Source organism: Cydia strobilella, chromosome 9 (genome assembly GCF_947568885.1).
Source record: "Cydia strobilella chromosome 9, ilCydStro3.1, whole genome shotgun sequence".
Classification (NCBI taxonomy): Eukaryota; Metazoa; Arthropoda; class Insecta; order Lepidoptera; family Tortricidae; genus Cydia; species Cydia strobilella.
This window is the reverse complement of record NC_086049.1, coordinates 12,728,830-12,745,877: the sequence shown is the minus strand read 5'-3', so window position 1 is coordinate 12,745,877 and position 17,048 is coordinate 12,728,830. Positions and strand designations below refer to the sequence as shown.

At 36.9% G+C, this 17,048-nt stretch overlaps 2 protein-coding genes across 2 annotated transcripts in view; both read left to right on the top strand.

The window, feature by feature from the left end:
- Positions 1-17,048, top strand: part of LOC134744419 (uncharacterized) — a 291,804-nt gene that overhangs the window by 133,775 nt on the left and 140,981 nt on the right. The window lies entirely within an intron of this gene.
- Positions 1-17,048, top strand: part of LOC134744337 (uncharacterized) — a 58,689-nt gene that overhangs the window by 33,338 nt on the left and 8,303 nt on the right. Inside the window, exon 2 of the mRNA XM_063678111.1 lies at positions 13,895-13,971. The gene's annotated coding sequence lies outside the window, so the exon portion shown is untranslated. The remainder of the gene's footprint in view (positions 1-13,894; positions 13,972-17,048) is intronic.

Genomic DNA, 17,048 nt, shown 5'->3' with positions numbered 1-17,048 from the left:
CAACGGTCGTAATAAGCTTATTATACATTAATATCACCAAAGAGGATATAATATTATAGAGCGGTACTGTCATAGTAAATTTTATAACCACAGTAAATTCACTGCCATCTACACTTTAAAACTAAAAATGAAGATTTATAAAAATACGATAAAATGTATTTAACTATGGATTTTTTTATTTTAATTGCATTAATTATTTTTATTATTTTGACCCATGTTGTTTCACTGATATGCGTTAAAATTGTTAAATAACAAACGAAACCGTCAACGCCCTCTATACGAGGGTAGGCCAAAGGTAGTAGCGACATCTGATCGAGAATCAAATTTTCGTGATTTTCGAGGCACGTTTTTTCCTTGGACTGTATCCATCTATTACGGAGTTATATCTATCTTTGATATCACAAAAGGATGGAAAGTAAAGGTACACATCGGTCGTCAAGGGACGACATTATGCGGAAGCTGCGCTGTGTCACGGCCGCGGGCGGAATGGCTAATGCTCTCATTTGTCATCGCAAAAAGTGAAAACTGCTGCTGAGGAAGTAATTCATTGTTGTGCTGCTTTATCATTAAACAATACCTGCCTTTTCTTTAGCTACGAATTTTATTTGAACGTCAGTCTGTAGTTTACTTAACGGCATCTAATTTGAATTATATTCTCTTTTCGAAGAACTTACATAATGTTCTTTGACGCATCACAAGTATCGTGTTTATATGGCAGGAGTGTTTGTACTTTTTAGATTAGCCAAATTAATGTTATTCTTGTAAACAATAAATAAACAGACGACTGGTCTGGCCTAGTGGGTAGTGACCCTGCATGTGAAGCCGATGGTCCTGGGTTTGAATCACGGTAAGGGCATTTATTTGTGTGATGAGCACAGGTATTTGTTCCTGAGTCTTGGGTGTTTTTTATGTATTTATGTATTTGTGTATTATATATATCGTTGTCTGAGTACCTGCAACACAAGCTTTCTTGAGCCTACTGTGGGACTTAGTCAATCTGTGTAAGAATGTCCTAATATTTATTATAAATATGCACACCATTATCTGTAAAAATAATTACACTGTAAATTTATAATTACATATACTGAAAATAAGAATAACAATGTTTAATGTAAATTGTAATATTTACGAATTTTAATTGAGTCATAAACCTTACACACACTTTACACAACATGGCACAATCTAAATATATTGTTTTTTCTTCTGCACAGCGCATACAAATTAGGTTCAGAATTTAACAATCCAACAAATGCTAATGTGTTGCACATAGTGTGATATAACAGTATTGTTATGGTGTCGCAATATGGTCGGTAGAAAAATCGAAGGATGTGCTGTAATCGATCTCAAAGGCAAGAAAAGGATACAAATAATATACATAAGCATAAAGTAACGTTAAAGAGTAGAAATATTCATTATTTGATATTTTCTAGCATTAGAAAGGACTCCATAAAAGTAAATAAACAGATAATATTAGTACCTATTACTTTATGCGATATGCCTATTAATGAAATGTATTCAGAAAAAATGCACATTATATTAGTAACTTAATAAATTCTTATCCGAATGCGTCAATCTGGTGGTCCTCAAGGTACGCTAGGAGCTGGTTGTTAACCACGCGCTCCATCACCTTGTGGAGTTCCCACCGTGTTATTACACGTACGTCCGCTAGTAGGAGAACATCGTAACCTAAGGGCGCTTACCTGTCAAGAAATTAAATTCTTGTTAATGATCCTTTAAATGTTATACGAGGACTTTGTTAACAGCTTAAGCCAATGCAGGATAAGTGGTAGAGTTATAATGATTGTGGTCACAACAACTCGTATTGTAAGTCAAGTCAACGCCACAAGCACGTGAGGCGCCAGGAAACTAGAATGTATTGATTTTGTCGGGATCTAGGTTATTAGAAGCAATTAATGTACATTCGTTTAAATATACATACTTACAGAGTGTAGTCTGCAGTGTCTGCACGCTTTTCTAAGAGCCAGTTCACCATAGGTTTACTATGGCGAACTGGCTCTTAGAAATCGGACAGGCTATAGGTACACCTAATCTGAGCATAGCGCTTACTAACCTATAATAAACACCCCTATAATGAACGTGGCACTAATAATGAAAAGTATTTAGAAAATCCTTTAGATAAAGTAATATAATAATTAAAATCATTTTTAAACAGTGGCAAAATTTTACCATAAACACTATTCATAGAGCTGCTTAAGTTTGACGTCGCATTAATTTCGATCTGTTCTAAAGGGAATGAAATGGTGGGAACATTCACATTCACATGCCTGTTTGCCACCTCCGTGGTATAAAAATTACACTATTAGCTATGTGCGACCATAACGCGCTGACAACGCACTGTGCGGTGTGCCATCTTCATCCGATTTGACATATCAGCTGTCAAATAACTAATATGTCCCATAGAAACCACTTTACCGGGATTCTACGAATATAGGTATATTATGTAATGCGTAGTACCTAGTAAATCTACACAATCTGTCAATCTCACAAGAGCGATTGACCTGTCGTTCCATAAATTTTGAGTTTACCTTACGTAGTATGTAGACCTACCTACATTGCCTTAGGTTTATGATTTGCTATTTAGTCACGTGTTACCTACACCCTGTTTATTTTCATATAAGAGCAACATTTACTTTGAAATTACGTAACTTAACCGCAAGCCCTCTATCTTGTTCAAGTAATTATAAAGACTTGTGGCTATTAGAAACGTATGCTTTATTGTGTTATCACTCTCTGTCCCATGAACTTGTTTGTAAAAAATAATTATAATTACTTACGTAAATGTTATCTTATTATGTTGTTAATTTATATGAGCACTTGTTACAGGGCTTTAATTAGAGTATTTATTAAGTAATAGTCCGTCTAAGGTGAAACCCCAGTATATTTAGCTAAGCCAAACACACACACACACACATGTGTGCACATCACAAATATATTTGGAAACGCCAATATAAACAACACATTTCCATGATTATGGTGGTATATCGAACTTGATTTAGATGGCCCTCGGAAACTTGAAATAATTATATACCTATAGTGTACTTTATTTGGAACTAATTCAGTCATGCCACTTACCTACTTATAGTTTGGAGACCGTAAATTTCAGAAAATAATAATCGACGCGGACGTAAGATATTATGAAGATAAAACCTTCGAAATACGGTAATTTCTATAATTATAAGTGTAAATAACTTAATTGTCTCAGATATATTTAGATAAGTAAATGATCGTCGAGCAAACATCTCTAACATTATGAATATGCTTACACTTGCGTAATACATATAAATATTGAACAGTCTCGGAAATAATGGCCAAGACAACAAAAACCATCGGGCGACATAGGTATTCCAAGAATAGGCAACGGTTAGATCGTCGGATAGCTCAAAAACAACGTATAACAACGTACACAGACGACGCGAGTAGGCAGCAAATCGCATGGACATGGCGCGACCAGGGTTACCAGATTTCACAAATTTTCCTGTCCTGTAAGGAAATGTCATTATTTATTATTATTTATTTATTTACAAAACATTGATGGATTACGGATTTTTTAGATGAGAGAAAAAGCCGACTCTTAGGCCTTTTATTTGTAGATTTTAGAGTACCCAAACGCCTTCTGGAAGGCCGACCGGAGGGCCGCAGAGGGAAAGGAAAGCCCAAGCTCAGTTGGTTGGACGGCGTATACCAGGACATAAGGACCTTAGGATTGATAAGTTGGAGAAGGAAAGCCACAAACAGATCGGACTAGAGAGATTTGCTTGACCAGGCTAAGGCCCACCCGCGGCTGTAGTGCCTCAGATGATGATGATTTGTAGATTTTATACAACAATTAACACTGTTAAAAGTTGTTTAACATTTATTACATAAAAAAAAGACATGAAAGTTACGTCATGGAGACTATATAAAGGAGCCAAATCTCTATGTATGAAAAGTGTCCATCAAAAAACAGTAATTAGGCGACGCCACCATACACCGAAATACTACCAAAAACAACCAACGTAATTTGGTCGGGTTATTTGTTGCCTTATATAGTTCATCTTATACTCATGTCCCAGAGCCTAACTAGCGCCACCGGAGAGATTAGGAACTATTATTTAAAGCTGAAAGCGGTCACTTTTGCAACAATTCTGCCATAAGAGATTGGCATCCTTTCTATACCATTCTATACCATCCATAGTTACGGTTATGGAAAAGTCAGTGTCACATTTGACATAGTCGGACCACGCTAAGTTTTAATGCGAGTACTCGATCAAGTATGGAGCTAATAGGCATACACATGCATTCTTAATAACAAGTTTTTGCAAAGTTAGCAGTCTTTCAAACACAACACTTCTTACCAATTTTTGATCCCTTGACAAACTATATTGTAAAGCAAAAATAACATCATCTTTCTTTATTTACCTACATTTCTTAGTCAGAATTTTTAGGGCTATGAAGTGGGAAAGAGGTTTGAATTTGAATTGTATATTTATTTTTATCTGGTCCATTAAAGGGTTAATTCAGGACTTTTGCAATAGAATCGAGGATTGTACCCGGTGTTTACAAAACAGTATCTGGTAACCCTAGGCGCGGCGCCAGTTGGCATTCCTGTGGCAGGAGCAACTTTCATGAATAGTTAACTGACTAGTTTTAGTTTAAGCTAGGACCATGCTCGTCACGCTGTGTAAGTGTAAGGTAAACACAAGCCTCGATCAACTTCACAATTTGCGAGCGGCCCGCGACTATGTTGAGTTGCATGCACTGCAGTGCACCCATGCAATCTTAATTGCAAAGGGCGCCTGCTTCTTTTCTATCATGTCTTGACTCCTGTCAAGGCTTATTGTCATTAAAGAAAGTTCTAGTTAGATTAACAAATATTTTTCACTCAGATATTTGTGTTCTTTTGGGCATACCCAACATAACATTAGATGCGAATAAATTTAACACCCAGTCGATTCATAAATCGACTGGGTGTTAAATTTATTCGCATCTAACTTTCGAAAAAATCTCACTCCAGCTTATTCGCGTCCACTGTTGGAACGTATTCATCTGTCCAAGATTTCCATGTCATTGTACTCATTGTAGATCAGATGATACTGCTTGCTGCATCCAGCGGCAGAATAAAATCTATCACAGTCTAACTAAGCAAATAAATAGAGGTAGGTACCTGGTGATTTTCGCCTAGGAATCCTAGGATAGCGGTGCCGTCATATAGTGGCCGTCTCCATACAAAATAATACGGCTAAATATGGATGGAGTAGTAGTTGGTATGGAGTATGGAGACGGCCGCTATCCTTCACCTCTTACTCTTTCAATAAGTAGGTAGTCCATTTTCACTCGCACAATCACAAATAGAAGGGGCAAAATTATCCTTAAACTTGCACGCACAATAATATCAAGTAAGTTATGAGTAAGTTCAATGTTCCTGACAATGTCATTGTTGACATCGCGTTGTAGGAAGGTCATAGATATATATTATTATACTCTTTGGGTCATAGTTACCATGGTTACCAGTTATATTTTAAGTAGGCTGACAGCAAAGAGACTGCATATTTTTTATGGCTACATTATAGTATATAAATGTATATTTTTTATTCTAGATATGATTGTATGTTTTGAAATTGCTGACATTTTTAATTATTATTTTTAACTTATTTATATTTTAATTTTTATAAGTCAATGATTTTACAATGAATTTTATTTTTTAACAACATTAAGTTTTTATTTTAATGATTTTATAAATGTCATCAACGTCCAAATATTCTTTATAAATTGCTGTTCCGTTTTAATTTAATTTATTTAATTTTAATTATGTTTTTTTTTACATTGTGATGTGTGACCTATGTTGTCTTTTAAATAAACGGATTTATTTTTATTATAGTTGATTCAAATCTTGTAACTTTTGTACCAATTCCCGGTCTATGATTCAGCTAAAATTTAGTAAACCTACTTCCGTAACTTTAATAACAATAATAAAAATGCAATGATTTTCTTACATGTAGTATGTTCTTTTGGGTATGAATCGACTGGGTGTTAAATTTATTTAATGTAGCTAATCTCATTAAGAAAAAACGCGAACAAATTAAATTTGAGCTGTATTAAGTGTTGAGAAGTTTATAAAAGTGCAATGGCCGCGAGGTATAGTCAGCAATAAAGGCGTGAACATATCAAAAAAATACATTGTCGGTTATCGAATACGAAACCGCTATCGGACCCGATTTTCGACTTGAGCTGGGGGAGTGAAAAAGTTCACCTGATTAGCTCGAATACCTACCTCATCCGACATCGGAGCCGACATGTATAATAGCTTAGGTACCTATATCAGCGATCACCTGAATGGCTTACCAGAGCCTAGATGACCATGGTCACCCCAGCTTACAATACCAGACAATTCTTCTATTAAAATCACATGGAAGATTCACTCAGTTGATCTTAGTAGACGCTTCGTTAGCTTAGGTTAGGTACCAGTTTTTTTATGTTATGAGATGTGAAAATACACTCACGGTTTATTTGCATTTTTTATTAGTTAATCATGGAAATTGATGCGTATGGATATTCATCATCATCGATCATTCGCAGAACTCATATTATACTAATATGTAAATTGATTAGTAACACTGCTGAAGTCACCTGTTGCGTTATCGTACCCAAATACTTGGTAGGTAAGATATATATGATATTTTGTGTAACGAACACGTCATTCTTTTCTAGATTTCATAATAGTTAAACGTGTAGTACCTAAATATAAACCAATTTCAATTATTCGACACTTAGATTTTTAAATTATGATTTATGGAAGTGCTCTTATCGGAGGTAAGTCACTGCGTCGGTCATGTGCAAACCCAAATCGAATCTATTGGTCAAGCCTCTAAAGTAAAACCAATGTTTCTTACTTATATCCATCACCCCTTCTATAGAATAGACTTCATAGCTCTAATTACTAAGGCAAAATTTCAATTTTTACGTGTAAAATTATAAAGAAAACCAGTATGTTAATAACATTACAGTGGTATAGGTAGATAACCGCATTAAAAACGTAATTTATTACGCGATTGCGTGAACGAATAGGGAAAAACCATAGGTATACATATCCCATGGCCCATACATATATATAGTTATGGAGACAACTTACATACAGGTACATATGTACATTTGAACTGAAAGCAACTTTATTTATAGATTAAATTGGTAACAAATAACTGGCATATTTGGAAGATTTGGGCCAGGTAGGGAACTGTTCGGGACTTAAAAGGTAATTTTGAAGGGACTAGTTTGTTTATTATTAAGTTTTTATATACTAAGTGTATACAGTTTAGGTTTACTAGGTTAGTTATAGTTTTATAATATTGTAGTTTGATCATATATTATGTTATTATAATAACAGAAATAAATAACTAACCTATAAAACTTGAAATCTACAAATAAATGCTGGCAGCACTACGATCACCGGTGGCGTCTGCTATTCTTTTCTACTTGAACTTAAATAATTATATATAAAAATCACATGTTGACAGAAAAACTGAACAAACCCTATAACACGCAAAATCGTATTAATTGGTCTCATCTTATTATTTTGGTATCGATACGTTTGTCTTCGAAATATCGATCAAAGAACAAAAGCAATGTCTAACAATTAGGAAATTACACCAAGTTTACGTCAGATACCGATCGACTGCTCTAGCCGATAATTAGGTAAGTACGTACTATCGTACTGTACAACTATTAAGTATCTTCTTTACTAGAACTCACGAAAGTAGTTAGTTGTAATTAGGTAGCATTATAAACAAGGCTGGAGATACTGTTTTGAGGCCAACATAGGTTCCAATTAAACTAGAAATCAACGTAATCTTTGAAGAACATAATTGTGGCACTTATGACAAGTTGATTGCAATTTTATTGTAACCTTTCGTTTATCTATGCTCGTATTGTTATCTATAGTAATAAATAATAACAATCTGAAATGTTTGTATGTAACTACGTAAGGCTTTAGAGTGCGTAATGCAGTGAGTAATAGGTATCTTATGTTGTGCGGTCCTGTGGGAATGCTGTTCCATTTTGTCATGTTCCCAATAGGACACAAGATACATATAAGTATATTCATGTATTATTTGTATTTCCATGTAAATTTATTCGAAGGTTGTGCAATAGAGGATTTGTATTGTATACATAGGAACATCACGTCATTTAAGAGGAGACGGAAAGCCAGGAAATTAGAGAGGAACAAAAGATATGGCGCGCCGCGCGAAACTTGCGAAAGATTTGACCATCGCGCGGGTATTAACGTATTACCTCAAAACTAAAAGTAAACTTCTGTTAAAAAAAATCTGGAGCTGGACATACCTACCTGTCCCTCAGCAATATCACTAGGTACATATTTTATACTAGCCAACATCTCACTGTTATGATATGCAGGGTAACGCACTACCTATATAAATTTATTTTCAATTGATTTTTTTTTCTATCGAGCCAATTTTAAGGTTTTGTCCGGAGTTTGTACTTGCTTTTTTTGCTTGGCATTTGCCCTTGATTAAAACGTTGATTGATTTTATCTTAGCCCATCGTAAGTAATATGAAATTACAAGATTTAAGGGGTATTAAAGTCTATAGGATACAGTACCTACCTATCTCATTTTTAGGGTTCCGTACCCAAAGGGTAAAAACGGGACCCTATTACTAAGACTCCGCTGTCCGTCTGTCCGTCCGTCTGTCTGTCTGTCACCAGGCTGTATCTCAACCGTAACCGTGATAGCTAGACAGTTGAAATTTTTACAGATGATGTATTTCTGTTGCCGCTATAACAAATATTAAAAAGTACGGAACCCTCGGTGCGCGAGTCCGACTCGCACTTGGCCGGTTTTTTTTTTAAACCACGTCGGAGGCCAAACAAGCGTATGAAATGGACTCCGCCTGATGTTAATAGGTGCTTTTTAATTTCGGGGGTGTCACATGCACCCTGCAGGTTTTAGGTCCTTCAAACATTGTAAGTTCATTTTTGAAAAATGTCTACTGCTGACTTGTAGTCTCGTGAGAAACCCTTCACAGGAAACTCATTTTACAGTCGAAGTGTTCGGAATATTACTAGTTGATATGTAGTCACGCGCCGACGTATAAAATTTGTTAACCTTTTTCTCTCGTAACCACAGATAACATACCTAATTGTTTCTTTTACGATAGCGCTTATCAACTCTAGATATTTGCCACCCAAATCGTATGTATGAAACCAAATAATTATGTCATGTTTTTGATAATAAATATTTATGTAGGTACATAATAGGGGTTTCATATTATGATAGAAATTGAGCCTTTTCAAACATCCGTTTAGTTTAAACTCAGAATAAGATGTTTTATAAAATACAATTTAACCTTGTTCTACGTGTGCTGATTCTTAAGTAAGTACCTTAAAACTTAAAACCTAGCATTTTTTATTGATGCTAAAACAATCAACAGTCACAGAAACGGTTGTTTTGCTTGCAACCGGACTCGTACCATAACAAACAGATCTCGCCCATTCCTCATTTTCTTTAGGTACCGTAAAATGGGGTGAGTAGGGTTCGCGGGGAGAGTTTGGGTTATGAATGGGGAGAGAAGGTTTGAAAGGGGGGTGAGATGGGTTTTAGGGCTACTGCTACAAAAATAATGTATTCCAATTTAAAATGGAGCTATAGTAATACTCATAATAAAAAAAACCGATGCAACAATCTTCCAAAATCACCTTTGTATGAAACCTATCTCACCCCAATTACGAGGGACTACGGGGTAAGGTGGTTTTACCTGTTTATCGTCCAAGTTATGATTGTTATGAAATGGAACTACCCAAAATAAAATAAAAACAAAAAAACAAACGTCCGGAAAACTATACACACCATTCAGTTTGCATATGTAAAAATAAAATGTTATCGAGGTTAGAATGTCAGTTTTGCTCCTACTCACCCCATTTTACGGTACCATCTGAAAGTGACACACGTGCTAGTTTCCATATAATAAAATGTTTCAATGATAATTCTTCACGTAATTATTAACGTACGTGACTAAATCGTGAACGTTCACTTGCGCCGCTTGGATCATAAACTTTAACTACTATTTCGTCTCATTCATGTTATTGGGTGTGAAAACTACATCTACGTACTTTCATTGATATTTATAGTAAAATAACACAATTTAATTAGAAAAATTGTTGTGATTTTCTTGAAAGATTTAGAATTTTAATTAGAAAATCTATAATCTATATGTATATGTAAGTTTATTTTCAGTAGTGTGTATTATTTATCGCTATATTTTTTTGTTTTAAGTTACCTATTCTGCTTTTTTTTGTTCAATGCCTGCACCTATCACTGTTTCTGTTTAGCCTGGTGGTTGACTGGTAGAGAATGCCTTTATTTGTTATATTGTGCAATAAAGTTTAAAAAAAATCTAAAAAGTTCATCCTCATTCAAAATAAGAGTTTTATTTCCTAAGGCCTTAGGAGAAACTGTTTTTTTATCGTTTTGGCAATTTGGCGGCATTCTTAGGGCTTGTTGTATTTCTATGATTTGTATCGCTTAACTTCAAACTCGGGTAAATCCGTTTGACCCTCTCAGCAAATATCTTCGCTATTACCTTTTCTTAATACCAAAATCGCATAAACTGACAGATTTCCCTGTTCCCTGTTCCCTATAATAACAAGTAGTTAACCTACCCAACAGTACTAACATGCGATTTTTATGCCGGTGTACAATCAGCTGCAGAGAAAAGGTACCCCACGTCCATACCAATTTACAGAACTTTGTATGCAGGGGGGGTGTACAAGAAATAAAGAGTAGGTAGTTAAACCCAATATATTATAATCTCTAGGTTTGCTAATGGGTAATCACTAATCATGGCCATTATAACTACCTACTAAATAGAAGCGACTACTAAGTATGTACCACCTATTCCACTCTATAAACTGTCCTTTCCGTGGAATGGGTCATTGTCTTCTGCAAGATTGTTGTACCTAATGCCTGCCGTGCAGTCAATATGACACATTTAAGACCTTATTGCAGCCCCTAAAAATGCGTAAACGGTTTACAAAACGCATAACAAACAAGGGATCCGCGGTTGTGTACGCGTATTTGCTTTTATCGACAGAAATTTGCACACAATGTTTAGAAACAAAGAGGCACGATGTTTTGCTTTCACGGCTCATAGCTAGCTGGGAATCATTGTACTGTTATTGCAAACGCGAAGAATTTGCGTTTTTATTTATATTATGACAACTACCGCTACTTGCCTTGTGGGACTGAAAGGTTATACGAAAAGTTACTAATTTTAAACTATCGAATGTGCCTACTTTGCTCCCCACTGGCTCCAGCAGTTTTTATATGTATGTATATGAAATCTATACTACAGCATCATGGTACATGATAGTAGTGATGGTCTAGGGTGCGTCTCATAATATATATATATAAGCACTTTTGCTACAATTTCAGTTTACACACGTCCGAAACGCATAATGTTTGGTATAATTAACTAAATATCTATTTTCAATTCGTATAACATAAAAATAATATAACATAGTCATTTCGACTAACAGACACATTGACTAATGACATTTTATATAACCATTATTACGTATAAAAATAAAATATCGAAAAATATATAATATACGATCAGAATAATCAAGGTTGCGACCTCCCACACAAAGGAACTACTTCCAAAAAAGTAATTGAGAGTAAAAAATTGCTAGCAGAAAAGTAAGTTAGGTCGGGTTAGCACTGCGACCCCACATGAAGAAACTGCTACCAAAAAAGTGGGTAAGGTTAGGTTAGAATTGCGACTCATACATAACCAAAATGCTACCAAACAAGTTGGTTAGGTTAGAACTGTGACCCTTACAAAACCAAACTACTACCAGAAAAGTGGGTTAGATTAGGTTAGAACTGCGACCCTTACAGAACCAAACTACTACCAGAAAAGTGGGTAAGGTTAGGTTAGAACTGCGACCTTTACAGAACCAAACTACTACCAGAAAAGTGGCTTAGGTTAGGTTAGAACTGTGACCATTACAGAACCAAACTGCTACCATAAAAGTGGATACGGTTAGATTAGAACTGCGACCCTAAAGTACCTACTGATTATGCTGTCTTTATACAATCTTCTATACTACTAGCTCCAGTTTAACCTATTGTGATGGAAGGGTAACTACGAAACCCTACACTGAGCATGGCCCGACATGCTCTTGGCCGGTTTTTTGTCATAAAGTAAGTGTTGATTGCCAAGGATGTTGTTAAACAATAGTCACTTTACTGTGTTCATTTCCTCCTTCCATGTCATGCATGCGTACCCATTATGTATTAGGTACTAATTTAAACCGAAACCATCGATTCTATATCAAATTTCCGACCTAACTCTAAAATGGCTAATTAATATAGGTACTTAATGGGGAAATAGGTAGGTACTTAGAGAAGTATGTAGGTATATACATATTTTAATCACAACTTCACAACCATTCGTATCAAGGAAGGAGCACGGCAGTAGCAAAAAAATACAACAACAAAAACAAAACAACGACGATGACATAATTATACGACTATTGGAAAAAGAGATATTACTTAAAAGTTTGTAGAATTAAAGTAATATTATGGGTATTGTATGGGTGCTACTACCTACTAGTAATTTAGCTAAGAAGATCCGATCCTACTAGTAACTTAGCTAAGAAGATCGAATCTTAAATATAATTTAAATTAAGTGCTAGGGATCCCTAACCGCATAGGCTTTGTTCCTGTAACAATCAAGTCTATAGCAGCTTGAGTATCGAATGGATATAGGCGGATTCTCGGGAGTCGGTCGCCCGAGACGCGGCGTGTTTACCGCCCATACAAACCAATATTGACATTGGCTTTGTCTACTAAATGACAGTTAGTCTCTTTGTACGGGATATTCTTTGTGCCTTTCATCATTGACGCGTTTGTTTGAAATGTATGCTGTAAACGCTGTCTTCGGTTAAATCGACTAGACTAAACACTAAAAGCTTATCGTAGGGATATTAAAAAAAAAAAAACTAAAAATTATTTCGGACCACAGAAATCCATAACAGGTTAGTCGAACATGCAGGAGCTTAAAACTATGTTAGATACAATTAATTATTACTTAACTTACTCGATATCTACAACTACAATACACACTTAGCTAGGGAACGATGCAGGCTCGACCAGTGCTGCATATAGTGCTGCATTTAGTAGTAACGAAATATATTGACACCAAAATTTTACGTATTAACACCATTTCTACGACATAATTTTGACTTCAAACCCACAACGCCGATAATATATCAAATTCTTAATAAAATATGCATCATAAACAAATGTCATTAAAGTAAAAGCTCGTAAAGGGCTCGCTGGTGCGGAGCTGGGCTCGGCCGGTCCACTTTCGTCCAGTTTGTGTGCCAGCGCGTCCACTGCACCGGCCGGCCGGCAGCGACTCGTTACATCACATCATGCACGCTAGAAAGCGTCCCAGACAAATCATGTCTAGGATGTTCAAAGGGAACAGCAGTCGCCGGAATCAACAAAGCGCACGAGTTCAAAGAACACTTAGACGGTGATTGATGAAATATAAATTGATTTGATTAGGTTGTAGGGTACAAATGTGCTGCCCTAAATGGGTCACGTTACCATGATGTATGGACTGTGGAGTACCGAAAGTGGTGCGCCAGGGTTTTAATCGTTATCTTTTGACGGGAGAAAGTTACTCAAACATTTAAAATATGTTTATATATTTTCCAAGTAAACTTGCGACTTAATTAACACCGATACAATTGGATTACAGGTAGTCGGCTAATTGTGCCGGTTGGCTCACTTTGAGTCTGAAACTTAAGAAGTTCCCGAAACGCGTTGCGGACGCGTGATATATCATTTTAATGAAGATTTATTTGTCGCAGGGCTACGCCGGCGCCACACCACGGACGCCAGTTATGATGTGAGCGGCGCCGGCGCACAGCACCGCGCGTCTCCCAAGGTAAGCCTCCTTCACTCACCCGTTTTCCTCGCCGGTTCTTTTTAGGGCCTTTGCATGTGCTGTGGCAATAGGCGAAGTGGTTAATTGCATTCGTCTAGGTACCTGATAAATATGAAGTAACGAAACGCCTAGACGGTAGTTAACTCAAGGTACCTATTAGGACCTCGGTATATAGGCAGTCGGATTGCAGCACTATTACATTTAGTACCTAATAGATTGGTATTAATATATCGGACAATTTTATACCCAGTATCTACTGCTGAACTTTTGATCCGTTGGCAACTTAATACAAATCTCAGTAGGTACTTAAATGCCGAAGAGGACATAAACAAGTTCTATGGTAACGCATTCAGGTAACCTTTAAAGGTCTCGCTATGCGTGGGTACGCACTGTAGGTATACTTGACAGGTGAGTGCATCCGTGGCCGTGAGACTCGATACCTACAAGTTATTTGTTATTCACCGAGGAAAGCAATGCCGCCGCGCTTCCGTCAAAGCAGACTTCCCTTCCAAAAATACGAAGACGATATTCTGAACGCATCCGTCGCGGTGCGATGCGTGCGACTTCGTATTCGCACACTTATTAACAAACGACCATCCTTCCGTTTAGAAACGCTTTTAAATATTTAGACCGTAAAATAAACCCTTAAAGTTATGACCTTTTGACAATTTCCTGCACGATTCTTTGTTATATATGTTGCAGGGGAAAATTAATTTAACCAATTATGAAATATTCACGCGTTTTTAGGTTAGCTACCCTTCTTTCTTTCTTCAAGAAAAACCTAAAAATCCTGTGTAGGAATGTTACGCTATGATAAACGACGGCTGTAAAATTATAAGGAGTTGAATGGGATGTTTTATAAATAAACGACAGTCGACTCTACTCCACGCGTGTCGGAGGTCGGGCACACTCACGCTCGCTTCGATTAGCTCCATTTGCTTAAATTGTTTTTGGACATTGACGGGCATCTGCTCTAACACAAACGAGACTCATTACTGCATATTACGCCGCACTCTGACTTACTAAGGCGTATGCGCGTCGATTACTATCTCTGAAGTCTGAACGGACAGTTGAAATTTATATCTATGAGACTGCACATTATGATTGACACCTTGAACTCTACAAAGATCGAGATTGTGTTCGGAATATAATAATTTATGCACCTTACAAGTCCACGCGATTATCAGCCGATCTAAAGTGCCGAAAATGAAGATGTAAAATGTCACGACACATGTGTCGAGTCAGTCAGTAGGTCGTCGCTCTTGGTAGCCGCCGGTCGACACACTTGCCTACGAGAGTGACAAAACGTCTTGTACTCTCGTCGTACATCTGCAAAAACCGAATTGCAATCACTAAGAATGATTAAGAGGCCGAAGCGTAACTTTCAAGCACGCCCGCGTTTTTTATTCTGCCGTGAGAACGTATTATAACCTGCCTGCGATGTAGTCTAGCAAAGCATTCCAATTAATTACACTGAGAGTCGGAACGGTTTTAATATGAATTGTAGTATAATATCAAAAATATGGTTTTAATATGAATTGTAGTTTAATATCAATAATATTGTATGGACTGATTGGTCCGTTCACTAGACCGGATATAGAATATTTTCGATTTCCTTCGACTTCATTAGGTTTTACGATTCCTCATGCGATACGTAATACGTAGCATCTAGTAGCGACTAGCGACTAACAATAAGTTAGCTTTTGCATATAGCCTACCGGAGGTATGTAATAGATACTCCAGTAGTTTTGGACTGAAACTTAGTACAAAAAAAATGCCAAAAGTTGACACTTAAGCTCGTGAGTTATATACTGAGGTATACGAAAATGGCAAACATATTACAGCTAGTGGAAATGGAGACAGTATTCTCATTAGTACTGCTGCGCGAGGGGCCGTGACAATGAGCAGCTAGCAAATTATCGCAGACGGTACTGCGCTGTTATTCCAGCAGCGTTAACAAGCATCTCGCGTCTTATTACACCAATAAGTGTGGTCTCCGATTACGCATAGTTTTTACTAACTTCGAGGTCAGATCGAGACTTCTTCGACAGGCATATATTCGGTAAAGCAATGGTCATAATTGCACGGTTTAACGGTAGAACACAAAATGTTCCTTCCCAACTAATTGCAGTGAAGGAAGATGATTTAAACGAAAGGTGAACTAGGCTAAAGTCCGGTTTTGCGAGTTCAAGTTTACTCGAGCAAAAAAGGCTGAACGACCTCCGGCAGCCGAGACAACTTTATTTTAGTTTTATAGGCTACGATGACTGCTTACCATCAGGCGGGCCGTATGCTAGTTTGCCACCGACGTGGTATTAAAAAAACTACAACGCTGTACCTACCTACCTTTTCTTCAGGTGCAGAATGTTTAGCGGTAATCGAATTTCATACACAGCACTGATCAGATTTCTTTAAGATTATCGCACAGAAACCTTAAGGTCGTGATACAACGGAAATAAATCTCATCAGGCTGACCTCCATGACAGTAAGCGTGGTGGCGTGAATACTAAGCCGTTTCTGGGAAAATCACCACTTCTGAACAATCCGGAACCTATATGATCCACGTGTCAATATTGTCAAGCGATATCCTGAGCAGGTGACAAGTCAGTTACCTAATATGCAAATTTGGCCGACATCGTGTCCAACCAGTTAGCGGGCACTTTCTCGACGCTGACCATTATCATACAATGGACATTTATGGTTGGCAACCCGAGTTCGATGTGGCCTAGCCTGGAGTATAAACTACTGCGAAACTATACCTAAACATGCTAGCCATGTCATATTTAGTTGTCTTAAGGGGCCCACTGATTACCAGTCCGCCGGAGGATATCAGCCTGTCAGTTAGAACAAAAATTTGACAGTTCCGAAAAACGGACAGGCTTATATCGTCCGGCAAACTGATAATCAGTGGGTCCCTTTAGTAAAATATTTGCATTAGGCCCGCTTCTGCCCACGAAACCGAACATGTCGTTTGTTTTCTGTTAAATATTATCTAGATCTCTTAAAGGCAAAATTAAATATTAGGCTATTGCTAATCCAGTGAGCCATATTTTTGACCCCAAAGACACTTTATTCCT